Genomic DNA, 8,374 nt, shown 5'->3' on the forward strand with positions numbered 1-8,374 from the left:
CCTTCAGCCCACGGGACTTTGTGCCGACCAGCCACTCACCTGCACGCACTAGGAGCAAACTTTACAATTTAGCAAAGCCAATTCACCTACAAACCTGCACGTCTTTGGAGTGTGGGAGGAAACCGGAGCACCCGGGGAAAACCCACGCAGGTCACGGGGATGCAGACCCACACAAAATGCTGGAGTCACTCAGCGGGTCAAGCAGCAAGGAATGGAGAGAACGTGCAAACTCCGTGCAGACAGCACTCGTGGTTCAGGATCGGACCCGGGTCTCTGGCGCTGTGAGGCAGCAACTCTACCGCCGGTGTTCCCAGCAGGAATTTGTTCCTGGGAATTCCAGGGGTTTGGATCCCTGTGGGAAGAACTCGCCGCTGCTCCCGGGTCCCTGCGCCAACTGGAACAGCGAAAACCCGGCCGTGATCCGGGAAGAAGGGTTCATCCCGGGAATGGGAAGGAGGTAGATCCCCATTCCAGAATGTTCCCGTCTCCCGGCAGAGGGAGTCTCCCCGCCCGGAGTGAACTCTTCGGTAAACGACATTCCTGGTCTTCGATCCGGGATCCAAAGAGCGATCCGAACTCTTGGAATGTTGCAAAGTTCTTTGTAGTGCTATTAAACCAACTTCTATGATAATGTTGGATCTCACTGTGCTTTGTATCCGAGCTGGGTGTAAGGGAGGGGAGGGGCAGGTAAACCCGAAACAGGCCCTTCGGCCCATCGAGTCCGCGCTGACCAGCGATCCCCACACATTAATACAATTCTACACAGTGCCGGAGTTAGAAACATAGAAACATAGACAACAGGTGCAGGAGTAGAGGCCATTCGGCCCTTCGAGCCTGCACCGCCATTCAATATGATCATGGCTGATCATCCAACTCAGTATCCCGTACGTGCCTTCTCTCCATACCCCCTGATCCCCTTAGCCACAAGGGCCACATCTAACTCCCTCTTAAATATAGCCAATGAACTGTCCTCGACTACCCTCTGTGGCAGAGAGTTCCAGAGATTCACCACTCTCTGTGTGAAAAAAAGTTCTTCTCATCTCGGTTTTAAAGGATTTCCCCTTTATCCTTAAGCTGTGACCCCTTGTCCTGGACTTCCCCAACATCGGGAACAATCTTCCTGCATCTAGCCTGTCCAACCCCTTAAGAATTTTGTAAGTTTCTATAAGATCCCCTCTCAATCTTCTAAATTCTAGAGAGTATAAACCAAGTCTATCCAGTCTTTCTTCATAAGACAGTCCTGACATCCCCAGGAATCAGCCTGGTGAACCGTCTCTGTACTCCCTCTATGGCAATAATGTCCTTCCTCAGATTTGGAGACCAAAACTGTACGCAATACTCCAGGTGTGGTCTCACCAAGACCCTGTACAACTGCAGTAGAACCTCTCTGCTCCTACACTCAAATCCTTTTGCAATGAAAGCTAACATACCATTCGCTTTCTTTACTGCCTGCTGCACCTGCATGCCTACCTTCAACTGGTGTACCTCCAGGTCTCGCTGCATCTCCCCATTTCCCAATCGGCCACCAGTTACCTGCGGACTTGACAGGCTGAAGTCTAGGGCCTCAAAATCTAGGGGTCCTCCGGCCAAGGTGTATAATATTTTTTGACACTGTCTTACATATGCTGTCACAACGCACTGTAGTCTCTAAACAACCCTTCAGCAATTTCCCTTGCCCTCCATTTCAGAATGATACTGTTTTAAGCCGATAACTCGACACTAGCACTGGCAATAAATGAATTAAAACAATCTCATTGGCCACGCTCGGCTGCACAACTGGTGACAAGGGGGTCTGGCAAACCTTCACACGGGCTCCAGTACGCAGCGATGGCGGGTGCAGGGATTATATTTGGATACTTGCAAGTCAAAACTCAGGGGCAAGTAGGAAAGTGCAAAGATATTTGAAGTAGGAAGTTGGCAAGGAGCCAAATTTAAATTAAATTTATTTCAGAAAAAGTATTTAATTATTAAAAAAATAATATTTACACTAGAATAAAACAAACCAGAAGCCACCGCCATGATACAATACAAACATATATCCTTAATAAAATACTATACAACTATGCTACAATCCTTATTGAGGATACATTCAACACCCTGCAGAGCCCAGCGGTCCCGGGACTCCCACATGGACCCTGTGGACAGGGCGTATTCCCTTTCTTTCTTTTAAAATCTTTCTATTCGTTTTTCTCAAAAGCAAAAACAAGGCAACAAAAAAGGATGATAAACTTATCAGTGATATTGATACATAGGGATCAGGGTTACATTAATGGCAGGTAGAACCTAAATATGAGTCCAGTGTCAAAATACACATTGAATATAGACCTCCCGGTCTCTATGTAAATATAGTTAAGTGTTTAAAAGATAACTTGTATGTATAAAAACAAAGAGAGAAAAAAAAAATGAAAAAACAAAACCTCCCTAAACTAAAGAAGGGAAAAAAACAAAACATAGACAATAGGTGCAGGAGTAGAGGCCATTCGGCCCTTCGAGCCTGCACCATTCGCCATTCAATATGATCATGGCTGATCATCCAACTCAGTATCCTGTACCTGCCTTCTCTCCATACCCCCTGATCCCTTTAGCCACAAGGGCCACATCTAACTCCCTCTTAAATATAGCCAATGAACTGTGTAGCCTCAACTACCTTCTGTGGCAGAGAATTCCACAGTTTCGCCACTCTCTGTGTGTGAAAAATGTTTTCCTCATCTCGGTCCTAAAAGATTTCCCCCTTATCCTTAAACTGTGTGACCCCTTGTTCTGGACTTCCCCAACATCGGGAACAATCTTCCTGCATCTAGCCTGTCCAACCTCTTAAGAATTTTGTAAGTTTCTATAAGATCCCCCCTCAATCTTCTAAATTCTAGCGAGTCTATCCAGTCTTTCTTCACATGAAAGTCCTGATGTACCAGGAATCAGTCTGGTGAACCTTCTCTGTACTCCCTCCATGGCAAGAACGTCTTTCCTCAGATTAGGAGACCAAAACTGTACGCAATACTCCAGGTGTGGTCTCACCAAGACCCTGTACAACTGCAGTAGAACCTCCCTGCTCCTAGACTCAAATCCTTTTGCTATGAATGCTAACATACCATTTGCCTTCTTCACTGCCTGCTGCACCTGCATGCCTACTTTTAATGACTGGTGTACCATGACACCCAGGTCTCGTTGCATCTCCCCCTTTCCTAAGCGGCAACCATTATCATTATTTTATTGTTATCATGCAAAGCAACAATTGTAGAGTGCAAAATGAAAATGGGAAGACATTTCTCAGGGAATACCGGAGCATCGCACTTAAAAACTTAAACATTTCACGCATAAATGAAAACAATCCAGTTCCTGATAAAAACAGCCCTTCACCGCCTGGCTCTGTGGCTCTCAGATGGCCAGCTTGGCAGAGCTGGGGGTAGAACTGATAATTGTGGTGTGGTTCTGTGGCTGCCCCTGTCAGGTTCGTAATAAAACTAAGCTTATTTGTAGCATTTGAAGACTAAGGAGTAAGCCATTTAGAACGGAGACGAGGAAACACTTTTTCTCACAGAGAGTGGTGAGTCTGTGGAATTTCTCTGCCTGGTGGAGGCCGGTTCTCTGGAGAGAATTCTTTCAAGAGAGAGCTAGATAGGGCTCTTAAAGATAGCGAGAGAGAGTCAGGGGATATGGGGAGAAGGCAGGAACGGGGTACTGATTGTGGATGATCAGCCGTGATCACATTGAATGGCGGTGCTGGCTCGAAGGGCTGAATGGCCTCTACTCCTGCACCTATTGTCTATTGGGACCAGGCTCAGTGTTGGAACCCGATGGGTTGACAGCAGCTTGGGGGGGGGGGGGGGGGGGCATTGTGATGTCACCCCCAGTCTATAAGGGGACCTAGCAACACTAGGACACAGCAGAGAGTGAGGAGAGTGTGTTTAATGACCATCGTAAAGCATCACCGTGAGTGAGTAAACTTCGCCGATGTTTATCCGGGAATTCCACCGGCGGACCCACATCCCGCACCACACACATGGAGCAACTCTGCTCCCAGTGGCAACTGAATGGGTCGCAGCGGAACCAATCCCAATCCCAATCCCAATCCGTGCACCCCAGGGGTGAGGCAGGCCGGTGGGGAAATCCTCATCGACCAACTAGTGAGGTGCTCATCCCTGGCCTGGAACCCAACCAAGCTCTCCTACCCCCCCCTCCCCCCCCAACTTTGCCCCACTCTTCCCATCGCCCCCCAACTTTGCCCCACTCTTCCCAGCCCCCCCCCTCTTCCCAGCTCCCTCCCCCCCCCCATCCCCCCTTCCCTTCCCCCCCTCACCCCCCCCCCTCTTCCCATCGCCCCCCAACTTCGCCCCCTTCCCCTCCCCCTCTTCCCAACCCCCAATAACTCCCATCCCCTCCCCCTCTTCCCACCCCAACACCCTCTTCTCTTCCCCCCCAAACTACCCTTCTCAACCCACCCAACTCCCCCCCCCGCCTCTTCCCAAGCCCCCAAATCCCTCCCATCCTCTTCTCCCCCCCCATTCTCCTACACAATCAGGCTTCTGAACGGCCCTTCCACAAGCTGGGGTACTGTCCGATTCACCTCTACCCCATTGTGGACATTGGACATTGTCTGTGGAACTGATGCTCTACAATGCTGAGACTCCATCCTGCACTCTGTATCTTCCCCTCTCCTCTACCCGTTGGACTGGAGTCTGACTTGTCTGTATTTAGGTCTGGTATTGTCTGAATTGATTGGGTAGCTGCGGAAACTGAGCTTTTTCACTGTACCTCGGTACACGTGACATTAGTCAACCTGAACCTGATCTAAAACAGTCTGAAGAAGGGTCCCGACCCGAACCACCTCCCACCCTTGTTCTCCAGAGTTGCTGCTTGACGCGCTGAGTTACTCCAGCCCTATGTGTCTATCTTCTAATCTAGAGCAAGGTGGGTCTGGATGCTAATGCTGCCTCACAGCGCCAGAGACCCGGGTTCAATCCTGACCACGGGTGCTGTCTCCCACTCCAAAGATGTGCGGGTTTGCAGGTTAATTGGCTTGGTGTGTTTGTAAATTGTCCCCCAGTGTGTGTAGGATAGTGTGAGTGTGCTGGTCGGTGTGGACCCACAGACAAGCAGCTGTAGTGGGTCTATGGTCTGTGTGTGGCAGTGCCTTCAACACTACTCCACTATAATGTACAGTCTATATTACGTGTAGCTTGCAGTAAGAGATGTATTTACCAGCACTGGTACCTTACTTGTTTCCACCAGTCGCAGGGTGAAGTATTGTGCAGTATCACTGGGTACACTCCATACATGACGTTGTCCGAGTCCGGCTGACTTGAGGAGATGTGCAGCAGGTGGCTGGACCAGGTGCAAGCGACAGGTGCACACAAGGAGCCCCCAGACCCCCCCGCTCACTCACAGGTAGGCACACCTGTCCCCACACCTGCCCCCACACCTGTCCCCACACCTGTCCCCACACCTGTCCCCGACACCTGTCCCCACCTGTCCCCGCACCTGTCCCCACACCTGTCCCCACACCTGTCCCCACACCTGTCCCCATGTAGATAGATAGGCATGTTGCCAGGACTCTGAGGGTCTGAGCTACAGGCAATACATAATAGGTGCAGGAGTAGGCCATTCGGCCCTTCGATCGAGCCAGGACCGCCATTCAATGTGATCATGGCTGATCATCTCCAATCAGTACCCCGTCCCTGCCTTCTCCCCATATCCCCTGACTCCGCTATCTTTATAGACAATAGGTGCAGGAGTAGGCCATTCGGCCCTTCGAGCCAGCACCGCCATTCAATGTGATCGTGGCTGATCATCCACAATCAGTACCCCGTTCCTGCCTTCTCCCCCCCCCCCCACCTCCCATCAGTCTGAAGAAGGGTTTCGCCCCGAAAAGTTGCCTATTTCCTTCGCTCCATAGATGCTGCTGCACCCGCTGAGTTTATCCAGCATTTTTGTCCATTTTCCAGCATCTGCAGTTCCATCCACAATCAGTACCCCGTTCCTGCCTTCTCCCCATATCCCCTGACTCCGCTATCTTTAAGAGCCCTATCTAGCTCTCTCTTGAAAGTATCCAGAGAACCGGCCTCCACTGCCCTCCGAGGCAGAGAATTCCACAGACTCACCACTCTCTGTGAGAAAAAGTGTTTCCTCGTCTCCGTTCTAAATGGCTTACCCCTTATTCTTAAACTGTGTGTGGCCCCTGGTTCTGGACTCCCCCAACATCGGGAACATGTTTCCTGCCTCTAGCGTGTCCAGGCCCTTAAAAATCGTATACGTTTCACTAAGATCCCCTCTCATCTTTGATCACTGGCTTCCCCTAAAAATTATTCCCTTGTCATGCCACTGTGCTGTCTAAAGTTCCCTACCATGCCTCCCACCAGAACCGCTAACCCACTGAGCCTTTTAGTCACCAAGTCACAGAGTGATACAGCATGGAAACAGGCCCTTCGGCCCAACTTGCCCACACCGGCCAACAATGTCCCAGCTACACTGGTCCCACCTGCCCGCGCTTGGTCCATATCCCTCCAAACCTGTCCCATCCATGTGTAGGAAGGAACTGCAGATGCTGGTTTAAACCAAAGGTAGACACAAAAAGCTGGAGTAGCTCAGCAGGACAGGCAGCATCTCTGGAGAGAAGGAATGGGTGATGTTTCTCAGTCTGAAGACTGGTCTCAACTAGAAATGTCACCCATTCCTTCTCTCCGGTGATGCTGCCTGTCCCGCTGAGTTACTCCAGCTTTTTGTGTCAATTTTCTGTCCGATCCATGTATACCTGTCTAACTGTTTCTTAAATGTTGGGATAGTCCCAGCCTCAACTACCTCCTCTGGCAGCTCGTTCCATACACCCACCACCCTTTGTGTGAAAAAGTTACCCCTCAGATTCCTATTAAATCTTTTCCCCTTCACCTTGAACCTGTGTCCTCTGGTCCTCGATTCCCCTACTCTGGGCAAGAGACTCTGTGTGTCTACCCGATCTATTCCTCTCATGATCATATACACCTCTATAAGATCACCCCTCATCCTCCTGCGCTACAAGTTACAGGTACAATGTATCTGTACACTGTGGACGGCTCGATTGTAATCAAGTATTGTCTTTCCGCTGACTGGTTAGCACGCTACAAAAAGCTTTTCACTGTACCTCGGTACACGTGACAATAAACTGAACTATCTAATGTATTTTTTTAATAATCCACTCAACGCAATTTTTAATTTTGAACTAAACTAAACTAAAAGGTTTACTAGGCTGGGACTCTATCCCTTGTAGAGCAGGAGAATGAGGGGTGATCTTATAGAGGTGTATAAAATCATAAGAGGAATAGATCGGGTAGCTGCACAGAGTCTCTTGCCCAGAGTAAGGGAATCAAAGACCAGAGGACATAGGTTCAAGGTGAAGGGGAAAAGATTTAATAGGAATCTGTTGTAGACAAAAATGCTGGAGAAACTCAGCGGGTGAGGCAGCATCTATGGAGCGAAGGAATAGGTGACGTTTCGGGTCGAGACCCTTCAGCCCCTCAGGGCCTTTACTAACGCACACTTCCATGCAACTTATGAACTGGTGAAGTCTTAGTTTAGAGGTACAGCGCAGAGAAAGGCCCTTCGGCCCACCGAGTCCACACCGACCAGCGATCCCCGCACATTAACACAATCCTACACACACTAGGGTCAATTTACAATTTTACCGAAGCCAATTAACCTACAAACTCCGCACGTCTTTGGAGTGTGGGAGGAAACCGGAGCTCCTGGAGAAAACCCACGCAGGTCACGGGGAGAAGGTACAAATTCTGTACAGGCAGCGCCCGTAGTCAGGATCGAACCTGGGTCTCAGTCGCTGTGCCACCTCTTCGATTGTGACCTGCTTCTGATGAAAGATCATCACCGGGCCTGACTCGGTATCTTAAGTCAGGTCAAGTGAGTTTATTGTCATGTGTCCCTGATAGGACAATGAAATTCTTGCTTTGCTTCAGCACAACAGAACATAGTAGGCATGAATACAGAACAGATCAGCGTGTCCATATACCATTATATAAATATATACACACATGAATAAATAAACTGATCAAGTGCAAATAACAGATAATGGGCTATTAATGTTCAGAGTTTTGTCCGAGCCAGGTTTAATAGCCTGATGGCTGTGGGGAAGTAGCTATTCCTGAACCTGGACGTTGCAGTCTTCAGGCTCCTGTACCTTCTACCTGAAGGTAGCAGGGAGATGAGTGTGTGGCCAGGATGGTGTGTGGGTCTTTGATGATACTGCCAGCCTTTTTGAGGCAGCGACTGCGATAGATCCCCTCGATGGAAGGAAGGTCAGAGCCGATGATGGACTGGGCAGTGTTTACTACTTTTTGTAGTCTTTTCCTCTCCAGGGCGCTCAAGTTGCCGAACCAAGCCACGATGCAAC

The sequence above is a fragment of the Leucoraja erinacea genome, chromosome 38 (genome assembly GCF_028641065.1).
Source record: "Leucoraja erinacea ecotype New England chromosome 38, Leri_hhj_1, whole genome shotgun sequence".
In the NCBI taxonomy this organism is placed as follows: Eukaryota; Metazoa; Chordata; class Chondrichthyes; order Rajiformes; family Rajidae; genus Leucoraja; species Leucoraja erinaceus.